At 43.8% G+C, this 19,876-nt stretch overlaps 1 protein-coding gene and 1 non-coding gene across 6 annotated transcripts in view; both read left to right on the forward strand.

Moving 5' to 3' along the window:
• Bcl7c (BAF chromatin remodeling complex subunit BCL7C) overlaps positions 1-19,876 on the forward strand; it is a 43,496-nt gene that overhangs the window by 13,525 nt on the left and 10,095 nt on the right. The window lies entirely within an intron of this gene.
• Positions 7,565-7,671, forward strand: LOC147828617 (U6 spliceosomal RNA). The gene has a single exon (XR_015450513.1). It is a non-coding gene; the product is annotated as a U6 spliceosomal RNA (small nuclear RNA).

Here is a 19,876-nt window from a genome sequence, read left to right on the forward strand (position 1 = left end):
CTACTCCACTTCTCTAGAGTTTTGGAGAGGAGTTTTCTTAGTGAACACCTTATTCTGCCTGTAATTTAGAGGCAAGCAGTCATTTCTGTTCATTCCTTCATCAGTCATAGAGTTTCTATTCTATGGTCCCATGCTGAGCTAGCATGAGTCTAGCATAGAAAGAATAGAAAAGGGGACCGGGGATTTAGCTTAGTGGCTCCATGCCTGCCTCACAAGCACAAGGTCCTGAGTACGATTCCCAGTCCAAAAAAAAAAAAAAATAGGAAAGACTAACAAGACTAGTGCAGGGATTTCTAGATGGTAGAAAGAGTGTTACTCTTTTTTTTTTAAGAAACAGTCTTGCTAAGTATGGTGCTGCAAACCCCTAATCCCAGCACTTTGGGAGGCTAAGGCAGGAAGAGTACAAGTTTAAGCCTAGACTGAGCCCAGACTGGGCAAGCCTGTCTCCAAATATGATATATTAAAAAGGCTGGAGACATAGCTCAGTGTGAAGGCCCTAAGTTCAATCCCCAGTACTGGGGTGTGATTGGGGGAAAACTTCCTTGTGATGCCCCAGCTATCCTCAAACTCCTGGGCTCAAGGATCTTCCTGCTTCAGCCTCCCAACTAACTGGAAATATAAATACACACCGCTGCACCCAGCTAGACCATTACTTTTTGCTAGTATTTCTTCAGTTTTCTGTGATTTACATGCATGGCTTTGTGATAGGACGAAAATCAGCACCTGGCCTTCAGAGTACGCCTCCACTGTGTAGGGTGCTTTTTGTCCAGTTTATTTATTGCCATGGTGGAGATCCAACCCAGGGCTTTTCACATGCTAGGCAAGAGCCCTACCACAGAGCTACACCTCCAGCCCTCTTTCTGAAATTTAAACGATCATATGCCTGAAAGCCCCTTGGTGGGTGAAGGCCCAGAAAGGAAATCAAGACCGTGTAATAGAAAGATCTCTCCCCAGTTGAAGTGGCAGCCACATGTGCAGTCCCTACTAAATGGAGGGCCATGTGATAGTTCCCAGTCTCCTTCTCTCGAATCTCAACTGCCCAGGGACTGGCATTTGGACCCAATTCTCCATAGGAGCGGCTCTTAACAGCGCAGTTACTGGGCCTGTGCATCTGGTAAATGTACTGGAGCAGATTTGATGCTCACAGTTTCTGAGGATGCTGTTGGGACGTGGTCAGCAATCCCAAAGGATGCCCAGATACGCACACGAGAAATGGCCTGTCCCGAATGCCAGTAACCCCATAGGCTGCTTTGAGGCCGGGCCTGGAAATACTGCCTCACTGGTCTTGCCCACGAGGTTTATCACATCCCGTATCCGAGAGCCTGAAAGCTAGACCTAGAAAAGTGAACCGAAACAATGTGGGCAATCCAGGCCAGAGCAGGAGTCTGGTAGTGACACTGTGCAAGGTGCCTATAAAGTGAATATTTAAAAAATTTAATACAGTTTTTAAAAACCCACTCACATTGCCATTATCTCCCTCAAAATACATCCTGTCCCTTCCAACACACTTTTGCCATCATCCTCACCACTCTGAAGCAGTTCTGGAAATTGTCTCATGAACATCTCTAGTTGTGCTGTCCAGATGTCCTAAATCAATTCAAAACATCTACCTTTCATAGTCATTTTGACTTTGGAGAAGATCCAGAAGTCACATGGTGCCAGATCTGGTGACTAAGGTGAAAGAGGACACACCAAAAATGTTTTCATTTGACAGAAAGTGCTGTGAACATTTTAATCCATCCAGGATATTGAGCCAGCCATAATAGCACAACAAAAGATACTCACTACACAGGACTTCCAGAACTGCTTTAGAAAGTGGCAAGAGTAATAGGATGAGTGTGTTTGGAGTGAGGAGGAGAATTTTTAGGGGTACTAATGGCAATGTGTCTTACTGTAAAAAACTGACACTATATATATATATATATATATTTTTTTTTTTTTTTGGTACCGGGGATCGAACTCAGGTCCTTGCACTTGCGAGGCAGGTGCTGGAACCTCTGAGCTAAATCCCCGGCCCTTCACTATATTTTTTTATCAGCTCTTGTATATGACACTTCTGAGGAACAATAAACTCCCAGGGTCCCCATGACTTCAGCTACCAACTACGTGGCTGCTTGTGCTATCATAAGAATCCAAACCATGACACAGGACCGAGGCTTTTTATTCTTAGACTCAAGCACAAAGGAACCAGCATGCAGGGGGCAGAAACTGTAGCTTCTCTGGGTCTACAGGGTAAGCAGGGAGCCAGTGTTCTCGACAGCATCCTATATGAAAGTGAAATTCAGTTGTGCCTGTGCTTTTCCTCATCCTGCCTCTTCCCGTGAGCCATGACTCAGTGTCCTGTCAGGTCTCTGCACTGGGGTGTGGTTCCTACCATGCTAATATGGCAGAAGTCACTACGGGGTATTTCAGCAACTGTCCTACACACGTGCTGCCCTTCCCCAGCTGGAGTTTGCTCATGACCATCTAGGAGGTTCCCAGTTGGGTTGGAGCAGGGCTGATTACTGCCCTACCTCCCTGAGTGTAATGAGCTTGTTTTTCTTGGCTTTGGCTTCCTAGTCCATCTACTGGGCTGACTTTCCAATCTCCCATCTCCTAATACGCTCTTTTAATTTCATAGCCTCGGTGATTGGTCTACTTTTTAATTCCCAATTTCCTAGTATGTTTGTTAGCCCCGTAAGGCTAAGGGCTGACAGCTCTGACTTCCATGGGTTGCAAGGTTATGTCAGTGTCTCAGGCTTCACCATGAACACCCATCAGCTACATGGTGGAGGAACATGTACACTCTTGAAAATTCCCGTACATGTTCTTCCTTTTACCAAAAGTCATTAAAGAGATATAAGTGGCATTTTAAATAATTTTAAACTACCCTATCAATGAGCATTCAGTGTTCCCTTATTTTCTTGAAATGTTTTGGAATTTATTCCTTCAGTGTGCAATTTGGGGACAGGTAATTTGCTGAGAAGGATATTCTTTTCTTTTTTTATTGTGTAATTTTGAGACAGGGTATCACTAAGTCGCTAAATTCCCAGGTTGGGCTTGAACTTGCAGTTCTCCTGCTTCAGCCTCCCGCAGTGCTGAGATTACAGGGATGCACCACCATGCCCAGCTGGGAGAGAGGTGTTCTTCTGTGAGATGTTTGCTACCTTTAACATTTTGTAGCTCTACATGCAAGGCATGAAAAGAAATGGCTTGAGATTTCTATGTAGATCTGAGTTCTTATAGTTGCCTAAAAGTTGAACAGAAAGGAAATTCATATATTTTAAATTTTTACGTAGATAGAATTTATAACTGGGGAAGAATTATTACCTGTGTAGTACTTAGCTAAGTGTTTTGTTCAATTTATAATTATCAGTTCAAATAATTAAGGTTGACCAGATGTGGTGGTACAGATCTATAATTTCAGAGTTGGGAGGCAGGAGAACTTTGAGTTTGAGGGTAGCTTGGAATACATACAAGACCCTGTTTCCAAAACCAACCAGATAAAAACCAGTCAAACAAAAATTAAAGGTTATAGGCTCAAATAAGGAAATCAGTAGGCTGCAAGTCACACACAGCAAGTTGATGCAAAGCTGGTACTCTGGTCTTTTATCTCCAAGACCAGTGCTCTTTATACTTAGGTCAGCTCACAAAGCTGTGGCCAGTGATAAAACTGAACAGATGAGTTTAAACAGTGAGATGGGGAAGCTGAGAAGAGAGGGGAGATAACAGAAAGGCAAAATTAAAAATCTCTAGTTTTTGGTGTTATATTACTTTTCTTTTTTGTTTGATATTTTTGGTTATTTTAGACAGGGTCTTGCTATGTAGTTCAGGGTGCCTTGAACTCACTGTGTAGCCCAGGCTGGCCTCGAACTTTCGGCAATCTCCTGCCTCAGCCTCCTGAGTGCTAGGATTACAGGCGTGCACCAGGACACCTGGCCTGTTATATTAGTTTTCTATTGCTGTAACATACTGCCACAAATTTAGCGGCTTATGACAATACAGATATATTAGGTCACCATTCTGTAGGGTCTCACTGTGCCACAGTCACAGTGTGGCCAGGGCTCTCTTCCACCCAGGAGGCCCGGGGCAAAGTCTGTCACTGGCCTGTCCAGCTTCTAGAGGCTGCCTGCATTCTGTGGCTTACAGCCCCTTCCACTGTCTTCAGAGCTAGTAACACTGCATCACACTGCAGGTTCTACAGTCACATCTCCCTCTGAACACAACCAGAAAAAATTCTGATGCATAAACTCACATGATTACATTGGGTCCACCTGGTTAGTCCAGGATCCTTCCCCATCTCAAGGCCCGTCATGTGATCATCTGCAAAATCTCTTCACCATGTAAACTAACATTGCTGCAGTTTCCAGGACACAGGGTCAGACATGAAAGCGAGTACCTTTATTTTGCCTACCACAGTTCTGAAATAGCCACATGCATAAACATTAACAGAAAAATAGGTTCAGTATGGTATTATAAAACAATATACTCATAAGCAACACCCAAGTCGAGAAATAAACATTTTTAGGGCCAGGATTTAGCTCAGTGGCACTGTGCCTGGCTTGCAAGTGCAAGGCCCTGAGTTTGATCCCCAGTACCAAAAAAAGAAAAAGAAATAAACATTTTTAGGATCTCAGTAATGCTTCCACCCCTCAATCATGCGGTTTGTAGTACTTGCCTAGAATTTTTTGTCCGTCTACATTATCTGTATCTATCATCTGTCTATGTATCTGTGTACCTATTCATCATCTATGTATCCGCCCATCATGTACTTGTCATCTGTCTATCTATCTGAGGCACTAAAGATCAAACAAAACGCCTCGGACTTCCTTCCTAATCACTACCACTGAGCTACATCCCCAGCCCCCTATTCATTTTGTTTTAAACATGTTTTGTTACTTTGTTTTTAGGTGTGTTTCCTATAAATTGCATGTATGTTGGTATATTTTTAAAGTAATTGAAAGGTTCTGACTTACAATAGGTTAATTCCGCTGTTTATATTTATTGCAATAAACAATATACTTCTTAAGTTTTTTCCTCACAAGGGCAAGGTCCTGAGTTTAATCCCCAGTACAAAAAAATATATATTTTCAATTTATTTTCTGTTTAGTTTTCATTAATGTTTTACTCTTCGGCTTTTTTATTTTTAAACTTTTGTGGGCTTAGTCAAATTTCTATTCATTACCATTTTTTCCCTTTGTTAACCTGCTGATGTTTTCTTACAATCATAATTATTCTTAAACTGCTATATCAACACATCCTAAGAATGCTACCCCTTCATCAGCCTGCATCCTTCACATCCCTATGAGAGAGATGACACCTGTAGAAAGCTTTTAGCTTTCTCAAGCTCCCCACTCCTGAGGTTTCACTGATAGTTTATGATTTTTGGTTCTTGTCTTTTATTGGGGTTTTTATTAATCACTTCTGCAAAATAATTCCTACACTGAAAGCATAGATTCCCAGTCTGTCTTCGCCTTTCAAATGGAATTCTGTATAGGTATTGCAAGATTTCCTGCTCACCTCTGTAACCTCTTCTATTCATCTGTCTTTCTCGTGAGATCTTAATCACTGACAACTCCAGCCCAGGCAGACAGATGCCAGAGAAGGTCTTTTATTTGCCCTGGTTGAAAGTGATCTGATGGCTGGCTTCGCTTCTTTTCTCTTTGTCTATGTTCTACTGTCTCCCAGCTGAGAGAATTACAGATGATTTGGTCTTTGTGACTGAGTCCTGTTCCTTTATAAGTAACCTAGTTTTTCTGTGTGGAAGCTTGTAAGTTGTCTTTTCTATTTTTGAAATTCAGAAATTTCATCAAATGTCTATATGCTTATCTTTAGTCATGTGAGTCCTTTTACTCTTCAAACTCGATTGTCCTTCTCCACCCATGACTTTACTTTTCTTAACCAGCTGTGGGTAAAAAAACAAAACAAGTTTAAAAACCCTAAAAAGCAGGGAATAAGGGGGAACAGAGTATGAGGTATTCAGAGAGAGCTTTCAGAAACTCTTGACAGGACTGGGGATGTAGCTCAATGGTGCCACACCTGCTGGGCAAGCACAAAGTCCTGAGTTCGATCCCAGTACCACCCCCCCCAAAGAAAACCCTCTTGACATATTCCTGGGAATTTCTAGAAAGTCACCAGCAAGTGTGGGGCATGTGAACATGCCCAGGGCACCATAAACTCGCTGCAAGCTGCCCTTGCTGCCCTCAGCAAGCCGGAAGTGAAGGGTAAAGCGGTGTTATCAGCTGCCTGCTGCAGTTTGAAAGCATAGCCCCTCACCATGAGATACCTCAGTGAGGACTGGGAGCCTCACTGGTTGAAAGTATTTAAGGAAATCTCTCACCAGTTATTAGCCGACCACCACACTCACTTAGCCGGCCTCAGTGGCCACACAAGAGATACAGACTTTACTGAATTGCTCTAGGAGAGTCACTTAACAGACAAGAATAAACAAAGCCTGGGGAGGAGTAGAACCTGGTTTTCAGAGTTGCCACATTACATTGCTTAAAATGTCACTTTAACTAAATTATGAAATATGCAATAAATAGGAAAGTTTTGTTTATAATCTTTTTTTTTTTTTGGTACTGGGGATCGAACTCAGGACCTTGCTCTTGCGAGGCAGGCGCCGGAACCACTGAGCTAAATCCCTGGCCCAATAATCTTTTTTTTTTAAAGGTTTTAAAGACAACTGCAAAAAGCAATACAGAATTAGGTGTGGTGGGACATGCCTGTAATCAGTACTCTAGGAGGCTAAGGCAGAAAAGTCATTACTCAAACCCAACCTAGGCAACTTAGTGACTTATGGAGACCTTGTCGCAAAATCAAAATTAAAAAATAGGCTGGTGATGTAGCTCAGTACAAAGGCCCTGGATTCAGTCCCCAGTACAATAATAAAAATGATGGTTGAGCCGGGGATTTAGCTCAGTGGTTTCGCCGCCTGCTGTGCAAGCGCAAGGACCCAAGTTCGATCCCCGGTAGCAAAAAACAAAAAATAATAATGATGATGATGATGATAATGGGCCAGGGATTTAGCTCAGTGGTTGCGCCGCCTGCCTCACAAGGGCAAGGTCCTGAGTTTGATCCCCAGTACCAAAAACAAACAAACAAAGTAAATGAACTAAACACTCCTGTCAAAAAAGAGATTGGCAGAATGGATTTTTGAGACAGGGTCTCCCTGTTAGTTCGGCTGGCCTCAAACTCCCAGGAATCCTCCTGTCTCAGCCTCCCAACTGCTGGGATCACAGGTGTGCACACCACACCTAACCCAGCAGAATGGATTTTTGAAAAATGATCCAACTATATGCTGTCTTCATATTCAAAGATACAATTGGGGTGTAAGTAAAAGGATGGAAAAAGATATACTATGCAAAAGTACCACAAGGGAATATGGAATGGCTATACTAATATCAGACAAAACAGAATTTAGGCAAAAATTGTTATTGCAGACAAAGGACAATTTTTTTTTTTTTTTGTACCAGGGATTGAACTTCGGACCTTGCACTTGCAAAGCAGGTGGTGGAACCACCTGGCCCCAAAGGACATTTTATAATGATGAAAGGGTTAGTCCGTCAGGGAGACATACGCAACTGTGCTCGCTTCAGCAGCACACATACTAAAATTGGAATGATACAGAGAAGATTGGCATGGCCCCTGTGCTAGGATGACACGCAAATTTGTGAAGCGTTCCATAGTAAAAAAAATATATGCAACTAATAATAGCATGTCAAAATACATGAAGCAAAACTGATAGCACTGAAGGGAAAAAGAAAGAAAAGGGCGAGGGATGCAGCGCAGCAGCACAGCACCTGCCTGGCAAGTGCAAAGTCCTGAGTTCGATCTCCAGCACTGAAGGAAAAAAAAAAAAAAAGGACTGAAGGGAGAGATAGGCAATTCAACAATAATAATTAAGGGCTTCAACACCCTGTTTTCAATAATGGCTGGAATAAGTAAGAACAGTAAAGAAATGGAACAAGCAATTGAGTTCATTGCTCATCTATTTCATTCCTAGAGAGCCTATGATTTATTAGTGACCACCTAAACCTCTGTAAGCCAAGAAATCAGATTCCCTGGTGGCCCTGCTGTCTCTTATACCTGATGTGTCTAGCTCGTTGGGATCCCCTCATACTCACTAAGATTGGGGGTCCATCTCGATGGTGTATTCCCTACAGCCTTATTTCACCTTTACAGGAGAGCAGCTAGAGAGCCTTTCAAAGATGTTTATGTTTCTTAGCAAAAGGAGTGTCTTCTGTATCATTTTAGAGAATATAGTGTTCAGATCTGACATCATAAATTCGACCTAGGGCCCAGGCTGCAGCTCAGTGGTGCCACACCTGCCTGGCAAGCGCAAGGTACTGAGTTTGATTCCTGGTACTAGAAAAATAAATGAATAAATAAATTCAACCTAACATGGAAATCCTTTAGATTCTTTCTTCCATGTGATGTCAGAAAAGCTCTGGAATCTCAGTTTATTAACCGTAGGCTACCAACAAGTGAAAGTTTCAGTCAACCAACCAAGTAACCTCTTAGAGCCAACTTCAGATATACAAGCTAATATATTAAATCTGGAATCGCTTGTAAAATGTACCAATGCATTTGACCCTATCTAGTGTTACAGTCTACCCTCACTGGCCTCATGCCCTTAAAATGCATTCTCTCATACTTTTCATGTTTCTGCAAACATCTTGCAGCTCTTTTGGTGCATAAGTTATTTCCTCCTGGATCACACTGTGCACCATCTGCCCCACCCTGAATATGATGAGCTTTGACTCTAAAAGGCAAATGGCAACAGTGGAGCTGTGGTGGAGTTGAGGAGAATGAGCACCTGCTTTCAAGGGATTTGCTCAGGTGACGTTATCACAGCATTTTCAAACAGAGTAACTCAGTCTCCTGAGACCCTGGGGTGAGCTACTTCCACTCACAAGGGAAACAGAAGGACTTGAAAGTTCAGTATTGTGGACTTCCTCTGGATCCAATCAGAGCATCATTCCAAATTTCTGGATCTCTTCTTTCCTGATCCATATCTTAGTTTTTCCAGGCAAATTCATTCAGACTGTGAATTCAACTGTCACTATAATTCAGCAAACCATATAACTAAATTTTGTGTTTGACTTAGCAGTCTCAGTACTGGGTCTACACAGGTAAGATATGGTTTTAGGCCTGCTGCAGAAGCATTATGTTTCCTAGATTGTGACTTAAATGAGTGATTATAGACCTAGCTTGTCATTTCCCTCTGTAGTCACCAGGCATACTGCAAAGAATCTATTCCACAGTCCTTACTGGGGACTGAATTCAGGGGCACCTTAGCACTGAGATACGCCCTTGGCCCTTTCTGAGACAGGGTCTTACCAAGTTCCCCAAACCTGCCTTGAACTTGCTATCCTCTTGCCTCAGCCTCCTAAGTAGGTGAGATTACATACATGAGATAAAGAATTCTTAAAAGGGGATGGAAGAACAGGGAGTTGGCTAATGAGAGCTAAAGACAATCCTAAAGAACATAGCTGCTATCCTCTGGGCTGGGAGTGTTAAAGAAGAGTCCTCTACCACCAAGGTTGAGATCCAGACTTCATCTGAAGGGGCATGGCTGAGAAGTCCCTGGTGTGCCTTACCACTGGGACCACCTAGGAATGGGCTCTCTGGGCTATCAGGTGACACTGCTTGCCGCTGAGCACTGCTGGAACCAGAAACTAGCAAGTCTACACTCCAGGCCCCTGGGGTTGGAGAGAGTTCTACCAGTACTCTATCAAATCAAAGAACTAGAACATGCATACTCCACGTGAGCCCAGTGCTGGAGAAAACGAGATTGCTGTACAAGTCAAGCACTGGAGAAAGCTTGTTGTTCTAGAATTCAGTACTCTAGAAAGCCACATGCAGGCCAAGATGGGTGAGGGGTGGCAGAAGTGGCAGAAGTCTACTCACAAATAGAGCCATGTGGTCTTGTGGGTGTACACGTGGATAAGGGGAGCAAACAAGGTGTCTGCAAGCTTCCCAAGGGGTCCTCACTCAGGACTTGCGTCTAGGGCAGAGCACTGCTGGCATGTCCCCACATACACAGCCCGGCAAAACTGTGCAGCAGGGGCAAGAAAAATAAAACCTTAAGAGGACCAGAACCAGGAAGAGCATCCCTGTCCTACTGCAGCAACCAGCCAGCGCCCTCTGCTGACAGAGATTAACATCATGCGCTATGGAAGGCACAGGTAGTGGCCACAGGATGGTCCGTATAAAGAGCTGTAAAAGGCCATGTCCCCGGGGAAGCAGAGGTTAATGGTGCTGTTGAGGAACTGAAGGAAGCAAGGGCAGAGACACTTATCACCCTTTGCCCACCACTCTGGCATATGTGGAAATCAGATGGGTCTTGGAATGACTGGGGATTATCATAAACTTTAGCAGGTGGTGACTCCCAACTACAGCTGCTGCCCCAGATACAGGTTTTTCTTGGAGAAAATCAATATGGAAAGTGGTATTTGTTATGCAGGCATCACCCTGGCCTTTGCTCTACATCAAATGCAAAATCAACCAGGAGTAGTTTGCGTTTAGCTGCCAAAGCCACCATGTATCTTCATGTTGCTTCAAGGTTCTATCAGTTCTGCTCTGCCATAAAATCGTCTGCTGAGATCTTGATCTCAACATATCACTCTGGTCGATACGTGGGCATTACTGCATCTGATGGGCAGGAGTAACAAGACATGCGAACTAGAAAGTGAGAGGTAAACCACGCGAGATTTACACACCTGCACCTCAGCGGAGTCTCGGTGGATTCAGTGGTCTAGAGGACTCAATAACAGCTCCTCCCAGGTAAAAGAAAAGTTACACCGTACACAGCCTGCTCCCCTAAAGAGGCACAATGCTTGATGGCTTATGGCTGGAGGATGTCAGGGATGATAAGCTGTGTCATCGATGGAGTCATTGCAAGGCCAGAGTTCTGAGTAAGGGCCAGAGCAAGAGAACTCTCTGCAGCTAATCCAGGGCGCATTTCACCATGCCTTATCACTTAGTACTTACGCTCCAGCAGGCCGCATAATAGTCAACAGTTGACAGCAAACAGAGGCGCTATATGGAGCCTCTAGGAAGCACCAATAAGGGAATCAAAGCACAGGTTCAAAGCTTTTTTTTGTTTTTTTTGGTACCAGCGATCGAACTCGGGACCTTGCGCTTTCGAGGCAGGTGTCAGAACCACTGAGCTAAATCCCCAGCCTCAAAGGATTTAAAAAAAAATAAATCTAGGCCCTTTTTTTGCTGACAACTATTCTGCCTTCAAGAAACAGATCTTGCTTGCTACAGGGCCTGGGTAAAGGACTAAATACCTAATCAGAAGGACCATGCAACATGAGCTTCTCCTCAAGAGTGGAGTGTTCAGCTGGGTGTGGTGCCACACACCTGTAATCCCAGCACTCAGAAGGCTGAGGCAGGAGGATCGCTGTGAGTTCAAGGCCAGCCTGAACTACAAAGCAAGGACTTGTCTCAAAAAAAAGGATTCTCATCTGACCAGTCCAGCCACAGGGTCAGGTGTGCACAGCAGCAATCTATCAGCAAATGGAAATGATATAAGGTTGGCCAAGCTTAGAAGGGTCCAGAAAGTATGAGCCATTGAGATGAGCAGATGGTTCCCACTCCTTCAGCACCAACTTCTGTTGTACTGTATTGTCTTTCTCAATTAACCCTAGGACCTCCCAGGGAATCTCCTATGACCAGCTGACAGACAGGATGAGCACAAGCTGATTAGCGTGAGTGCATGACACGGTGCTATGTCCTGACAGTGGGCAGATGTGGCACCACCCATTTGAGTGAACCTGAAGAAGAGTGGGCCAGAAAGACCCCTGCAGGCATCACAGCTTTTGAGTGGTGCATGTGGTTTTCACTATCCCTGGAATGCGCAGTGGGCAGAAATACAGACCTGTACCGATTGTTGGTGATGGTTTGGCTAGATGACCATGGATTTGAAAGGAACAGGCTGAGAGATCAGTGGCGAGGAAATCTGAGCTTCTGTGACCTGTTTTTTTGTTTTGTTTTGTTTTTTCATTTTTTTTTGGTTAAATTCTTTTATTGGTACATTTTAGGTATACAACACAATTACATTTCTCACTGGGAATTGTACCTTTACATAATGCATCTTGGTTCTTGCTTTTTCCCCATTCCTAGCCCTCCCTTCACCCCCTCCACCCTTCCCTATTTACAAAGACTTTATTTCCATTTTTTCCATTTCTCATCATTTTTCCTTTCCCTTCTTTCCTTTCCCCTGCCCCTCCCACTACCCCTAGCCCTTTGGACCTTTTCTTCCTATTTTGCATTATCAATTATTCATTCTAATCATTGGTACATTTTAGGTACACAATATAATGACATTCATCATTGGAAATTTGCACCTTTACATAATCTCTCTTGGTTCTTATTTTTCACCCTTGCCCAGCCCTCCCTTCAACCCCTCCATTCCTCCCTATTTACAAAGATTTTGTTCCTATTTTTCCATTTTCTCATGTTAATCCCATTCCCTTCTATCCTTTCCCCTAGCCCTCCCACTTCCTTCCCCTTTGCCCCTTTTCTTCCTATTTCACATTACCTATTATACATTTAGTCCTTATTTACACTTTCAGTTTCTCACACCAGAGAAACTATTCGGTATTTACACATGTGTGTCCTATTTATTTCACTTAAGACTATTGCCTCAATGTGCATCCACTTAGCTATAAATGTCTCTAATTTCTCATTTTTTATGGCTGAGTAGTACTCCATTTTATTTTTAAAAACCACATTTTCTTTATCCAGTCTCCAGTTGATGGCTATTTGGGCTGTTTCCAAGTTTTAGCTATTACAAACTGTGCTGCTATCTGTGACCTATTTTTGAGATAGCCCTCTCCAATTTTACTTCAGGTGGAGCCATTTCATCCAGCTGGCCTGGGCCTTCTCTGGTTTCTGAGCCCCTCAGATGGGCTGCTAACTTTCAGCTATTCCTGATTTTATTGACTCTTTGAAGTCAGAACAGGTTATCAGGTTCTCGAAAACAGAGGCAAGTGTATAAGGCAACAATTTCATTTCCAGTGCGCCAGTAATAAAGTATCACAGATTGGGTGGCTTAAACACAAACATTTTGTTGTGTGGTGGTTCACGCCTGTAATTCCAGCACTCAGGAGGCTGAGGCAGGAGGATCACTGCAAGTCCCAGCCAGCCTGGGCTACACAGTGAATTCAAGGACAGCCTGAACTACATAATAGCAAGACCCAGTCTCCAAACAAACATTTCATCCTAGTTCTGGAGGCTGGGGGTCCAAAATTGAGGTGCTGGGAGGGCTAGTTTCTTCTGAGGCCCCCACTTGCCTTCGTGATCATCATCTCCCTGAGTTTTTACCCAGTCCTCCCTCTGTGCACACCTGCATCCAAATGTCCTCTTCTTTTTTTTTGGTACCAGGGATCACACTCTGGTCCTTGCGTTTGCAGGGCAGGCGGCGGAACCACTGAACTAAATCCCTGGCCTGAAATGTCCTCTTCCTATAAGGACAGTGATCTTGTTGGAGTAGGGCCCTTTATGACCTCACTTTATCAGTTATCTTTTTTTTTTTTTTTTTTTGGTACCAGGGATCGAACTCAGGACCTTGTGCTCGCAAGGCGGGCAGCAGAACCACTGAGCTAAATCCCGAGCCCTATCAGTTATCTCTTTAAAGACCCTATTCCAAATATGGTCACATGTTAAAGCCCTAACTCCTAGTATGCCAAAAAGGGGAACGGTCACTTCAGTCCATGAAAACCAGCGCTGGGCACATTTGAAAACATTACCCTACTGCTACAGCACTAGGGTGGGGCTTTGGAGGAGGGCAGGCATCGGTTTCTTAAGCCAGCCTGCCTGTGCAGCTTGCATCCAGGGCGTGCTCACCCATGTGTGTGTGTGTGTGTGTGTGTGCGCGCGGGTGTGTGCGCACACGTGTGGAGTTTTTATTTTGTTGCAGGGCTCTGTTAGATGAGGGAGCCCATTAATTATTTCTCTACTCTCCCTGAGTCCTGAGGGCTGGCCCATGTCACAGAATTAACGATCTACTATCTATGGTCACAGCCAGAACAGGCCTACCCTCTCAGTTCCCAGCCAGCAGGCTCGACTCTCCAGAGAAAAGACAGAGCAGGGCCGGGGATTTAGCTCAGTTGTTTCACCGCCGGCTGCACAAGCGCAAGGACCCAAGTTCGATCCCCGGTACCAAAACAACAACAACAAAAAAACAGAGCAAGGAACAGGTGCCTAGACACACCATTTTCCTTCCTAAATAACTCCACTGCTTCCTAAGTAAGTCAGAGGTCAGGAAAGATCCAGACTGTTGTATCTCTAGACTTCCCTCTACATGAAAGGAAACATCGGGGTGGGGAAATGTGTTCTCCCCACTAATGCGCAAGACAGCTGCTCCAGCCCTTTCCTGTTCTCTTCAGCTGAGCTCTTCAGGAGACGTTGGATTCATTTTCTCTCCCTGCTTAACAAACTGCCACACATTTCGTGGCTTAAAACAACACCCACTCATCACATTTCACAGTGCTGCAGGTCAGATCATGCACACTTGGCGCTGGTTGTCTCCACTCATGCTCACACATGGTCAAGCTCAGGGGTTGGCTGTGCTAGGCTCTTCTTCACAGGCCTGGGGAGAGCCCTGCGAACACAGGGTGCTGGTGAAACTCTGCTCTGTGCAGGGGGCTGTGCTGGCTGCTTCTGCGCTGCTGTCAGCCAGGGGCAGCACTTTTCATGCCACCTACATCCCTCATTCAGCACAAAGGTTTACCCTTCCCTTACCGCACCCCCATCTTCAAGCTAACAATGGCTCTAGTTCCGCTAGATGCTTTGAATCTCTTTTACTACCAGCCAAAGAAAACTGTTTTTATGTTTTAGAAACAGGATCTCACTATGTTGCCCCAGCTGGTTTCAAACTCTTGAGCTCAAGCAACCCTCCTGCTTCAGCCTTCCAAGAAAACTTGTTTTTAAATGGCTGCCTAGGCATGGAGCTGCATGCCTATAGTCCTAGCACTCAGGAGGCTGAGACAAAGGATCACCATGAGTTCAAGGCCAGCCTGAGCTACACAGTGAGTTTAAGGCCAGCCTGAATGACATAGAGAGACCCTGTCTCACAATAAACAACAAACCCCTAAACCTAGATTAGTATTTGACTGAATAACCAGGAGATAGGAATCTTGGGGAGGCTAGTTTCAGTATTCTTCCTATGACACCAAGGAATGCCTGTTTTTACCCTACAGCAGTAATGGGAAACCTTTTAGAGCTTTCAATGATAGCAAACAGCCTGGTGCGGCACACATGCCATAGGTTTGCCACCACTGCTCTAGACTTTGAGAGGCCTCTCTGCTTCAGGTTTCTTAGATCCTAACCCAGCATAAAAGCTATCAAGAAAATGTGGGGCCAGGCATTTAACTCAGTGGTTCCGGCGCCTGCCTTGTAACTACAATGTCCCGAGTTTGATTCCCGGTACCAAAAAAAAAAAAGTGTGGTAAGAAAATAAACCCCGTAGAACAGAAAGTGTGGTACAAACTCTGACTTTTGGAGAGATCACAGGCAGATTCAGTTCACTTAAAGTTTCTCTTTTTGTGGTCCTGGGGATTGAACCCAGAGCCTCACTCATGCTAGGCAGGTGCTTTGCCACTGGAAAAGGGTGTCATTTTCTCCAGATAATTTACCACTGCAGTCTTCAGAATGTGCTGTAATAAGTGTATAAACTGATGCTCACCCAGAGGCGGAGGTAGCCCAAGCTGCGTAACTACGCGCGGTGGCCCTGAGCCCAGACACTGCAGTCTACATACATATCAGTTCAACATTCCAACCACCTCCCACCCTGGTTTCTGTCGTTGGAGATATTTTTCTCCTTCATCCTCACATTCTTCAGTGATTTATTTTTATCTATTGACATATCTGGGGATGTAGCTCAGTGATGAAGTCTTGTCCAGAATGCACAAGGGCCTAGTGCAACCCCCACCAAGGCAAACAGCCAGTGGGACTTGGATGCAAACCTTGGAAGCAGGAAGAGGTAGGGCCCTTCTCGCTCACCATTCTAAGTCCAGTACCTGGCACTTATTGGGCTCAATTAGCATGTGCTGAAGGACTGAGTGACCAGATCCCCAGCCCTTCGTCCAGCAGACAGCACAACCGGGAGGCCCCCTTTGGGGCTCTGCTGTCCAATATCTATCTGCTGCCACCTCCCCCCTTTCCAATAAATAAATTCATTTGAACTGGACTCAAGAGCACCCTGTGTCTCTGCCCTGTGCCAAGTGGTTTATCTACATCTTCTTCTTCTTCTTCTTCTTTTTTTTTTTTTTTTGTTTTTTGAGACAGGATCTCATTTTATACTTCAGGTCAGCCCTGAACTCACTATGTAGCCCAGGCTGGCCTCAAACTCACAGTGATCCTCCTGCCTCAGCCTCCCAAGTGCTGGGATCACAGGAGTGCTCCGCCATGCAAAGCTTGCCTCTTCTTAAAGTTCCCACCAGGACCCACTAATAGATTATTTTGTTTTGTTTTTATTTTTGGTACCGGAAATCGAACTCAGGACCTTGTACTTGAAAGGCAGGTGCTGGAATGACTGAACTAAATCCCCGGCCCTAATAGATTATTTTGTATGTAAGAGACTTCCAGGGCCAGGGATTTAGCTTAGTGGCACTGCACCTGCCTTGAAAGTGCAAGGTCCTGAGTTCGATCCCTGGTACCAAAAAAAAAAAAAACAAAACAGAGAGAGAGAGAGAGACTTCTGGGCTGGAAAGAAATATCCACTTCTCTATTTAATTGCTCAATTTATTAGACTAACGAAAAAAAAACCTTAAAGGTCATTTTCATAGGGGATTTAGGCTTTGATTATAAATTTGTCCTATTAAAGTTGTTTTTCTTTTTGAGTCAAGGGTCCCGCTATGTTGGCTAGACTGATCTCAAACTCTTGGGGTCAAGTGAGCCTCCTGGTGCTGGGTGTGCACCATCACACCTGGCAATTAAAATATCTTAAATAATTTAAACTGTAAATACAAATTCACTATAGCTAGTTCTTTTCACTACTGTATTTGTTTTAAGCATACAGAAATACAGTGATTATAGAATTTATTAAATTCTATAATTTATTTATTATTTATTATCATTTATTTATTAAATTCTATAACCACCAAAACTGGTTTTTGTTTGTTTGTTTTTTGTAGAACCAGCGATCAAACTCAGGACCTTGCACTTGCAAGGCAGGCATGGTGCCACTGAGATAAATCCCTGGCCCCAAACTGGTTATTAAAGTTCTAAAAACCATAGGTTTAATTTTTTCTCTTATTCCAATACCTTCCTGAGGTTCCAATTTGTTGGGGTTTTTTGTTTGGTTTTTTTTTTTGTTACCCAGGATGGAACTCTGGTCCTTGAGCTTGCGCAGTGGGCAGCAAAACCACTGAGCTAAATGCCCAGCCCCAATTTTTTTTTTTGGTACCAGGGGTCGAACTCTGGACCTTGCGCATGCGAGGCAGGCGGCAGAACCACTGAGCTAAATTCCCGGCCCTGAGATTCCAATTTGTATACCTTTCTAGGTTTCAGAAATTCTACCAGTTACTATTTTTATACCTTCCTAGAGTTTTTATAATCCTACTAGATCCGAAAGAAAAGAGAAACTCAGAATAAGGGAAGATTGCAGGTTCCAGGTGGACCCAGGTTATGGAATCAGGTTATGGAACTCTAAGGATTTAAACCTGAGCCACTGACCTCTAGCGCTACCACCTTTTATGGTCAAGTGCTTCTTTTCACCATGAGGTGCTTTTTTTTGGTATCAGGGATCAAACTCAGAACCTTGCACTTGCAAGGCAGGCGCGGTGCCACTGAGCTAAATCCTCAGCCCAATGGAATGGTACTTTTAACTTTCTCTTTTTTCCTGTTTCTTTTTATGTCAAACACAGAAAATAAGTATCATAGCACGTGGAATCCCCACAAACCCATTGCTCAGCTGTAACAATTATAACTCATGGCCATGGATTCTCCTCCCTTATTATTTTGAAGCAAATCCCAGATAGCACAGGTGAAATTCTATGATTCTCTAAAACATAAGGACTCTAAACCACAATACCACTGTCAAAACTAAAAAATTATTTGGCTGACTTTTATACAGATATTAATTTTTGAACTTCGGTGTCTTTCCTAGATATGATACATTGAAGTTCGGCATGCTTATCGAAACCTGGGGCACTGTCCTTTCGTTATGATACCTTGACCAGGCCTGCTGGCATTATTAAAACTTACCTATTCTAGGCCAGATATGGTGGTGCATGCCTGTAATCCCACCACTGAAGAGGCTGAGGCAGGAAGATTACTGCCAGTTCAAAGCCAGCCTGTGCTACATAGTGAGTTAAAGGCCGGCCTGAACTACAAAGCAGGACCCTGCCTCAAAAACCAAAACAAAATAAAACAAAACCCCTGCCTCTTCTAGTCTGGAGGTGTAGCTCAGTGATATAGCACATGGTTAGCATGCAGAGGCCTCGGCAGTTCCCAGGACATGGACACACACACAACCTATCTATACCAGTATTAACTTGTAATTGGTAAGGTTTCCCGCCCTTTCCCCTTACAGATCTCCAACCTGGCTGCACATTGGAATTTGGGGATCTTTTTTTTACAACTCTGGTAAAATACACATAAATTTTACCATTTTGGCCATTTCTAAGTTCAGTGGTATTAAATATATTCACATCGTTGTGAACCAAGAACAGTATCCATCTCCAGAACACTTCTCAGCTTACAAAACTGGAACTGTGTAAACAGTCACTCCCCATTTCCTCTCCTTCCAGGGCCTGGCCGCCCCCATTCCACTTTCTATGAATTTGAATATTCAAGCTATCTCATATGCATTGAGCCCTATGGTATGATGATTTGTCCTTCTGCAATGGGCTTATTTTACCTAATGTAATGTTCTCAAGGTTCGTCCACATTGTAGCATGGGTCAGATTTTCCTTGCAAGGCTGGATAATATTCCAACGTATATAAATAACACATTTTGTTTATTCATTTATCAGTCAAGGGACATTTGGGTTATTTCCATCCCTTGACTATTATGAGTAATGCTGCTAGGAATGTGAGTGTTTAAATATTTCTTAAGACTTTGCTTTCATTTCTTTCAGGTATATACACAGCAGGTGGCACTACCAGATCTTTATTTGAGAACCTGGCATACTGGTTCTGATTTATGTTTTCTTTGAGTGCTAAGTGACAATCTTTATGATAGTGGCTGTACCATTCCACATTTCCACCAACAGTGCATGCGGGTTTTAAATTTCTCCACATCCTCTCTGACACTCAACACATTTGGTTTCTTTTGACAGCAGCCATTTTGATGGGTTTGAGGTAGTGTTATTGTGGTTTTAATTTGCAACTCCCTAATGATTAGTAAAGCTGAATATCTTTTCATGTGTTTGGTGGCCATTGTTTTTGTTTTGTTTTGTGTCGTTTTTCAGTACTGGGGACTGAACCCAGGGGTTTTGCACTAAGCTACATTTCCAGGCCCTTTTTAATTTTTTTGAGACAGGCTATCACTAAATCACCCTGACTGGGCTTGATTTTGCATTCCTCCTGCTTCTATCTCCCAGAGTGCTAAGATTACAAGTGTACCCCACTGTGCCTAGCTTTTTGTTTTTTTCTGGTGATACTGGGGCTGAACCCAGGGAGCACTGAGCTACATCCCAGACCTTTGTATTTTGTGAGACAGGATTTCACTAAATTGTCAGGCTGGCCTCAAATTTGCAATCCTCCTGCTTCAGCCTCCTGATTAGTTGGGATTTTAGGCATACATCATTTTGCCTAACTCATCTGTCCTTTTTTTTTGGTACTGAGGATCGAACTCTGGACCTTGCGCTTTTGAGGCAGGCAGCGGAACCACTGAGCTAAATCCCCAGCCCTGCCATTTTTTAATTGTGGTTTTTGTTCT

The sequence above is a fragment of the Heterocephalus glaber genome, unplaced genomic scaffold, assembly GCF_053883595.1.
Source record: "Heterocephalus glaber isolate CG9 unplaced genomic scaffold, H.glaber_assembly_v1.0 deba00000943, whole genome shotgun sequence".
NCBI lineage: Eukaryota > Metazoa > Chordata > Mammalia > Rodentia > Bathyergidae > Heterocephalus > Heterocephalus glaber.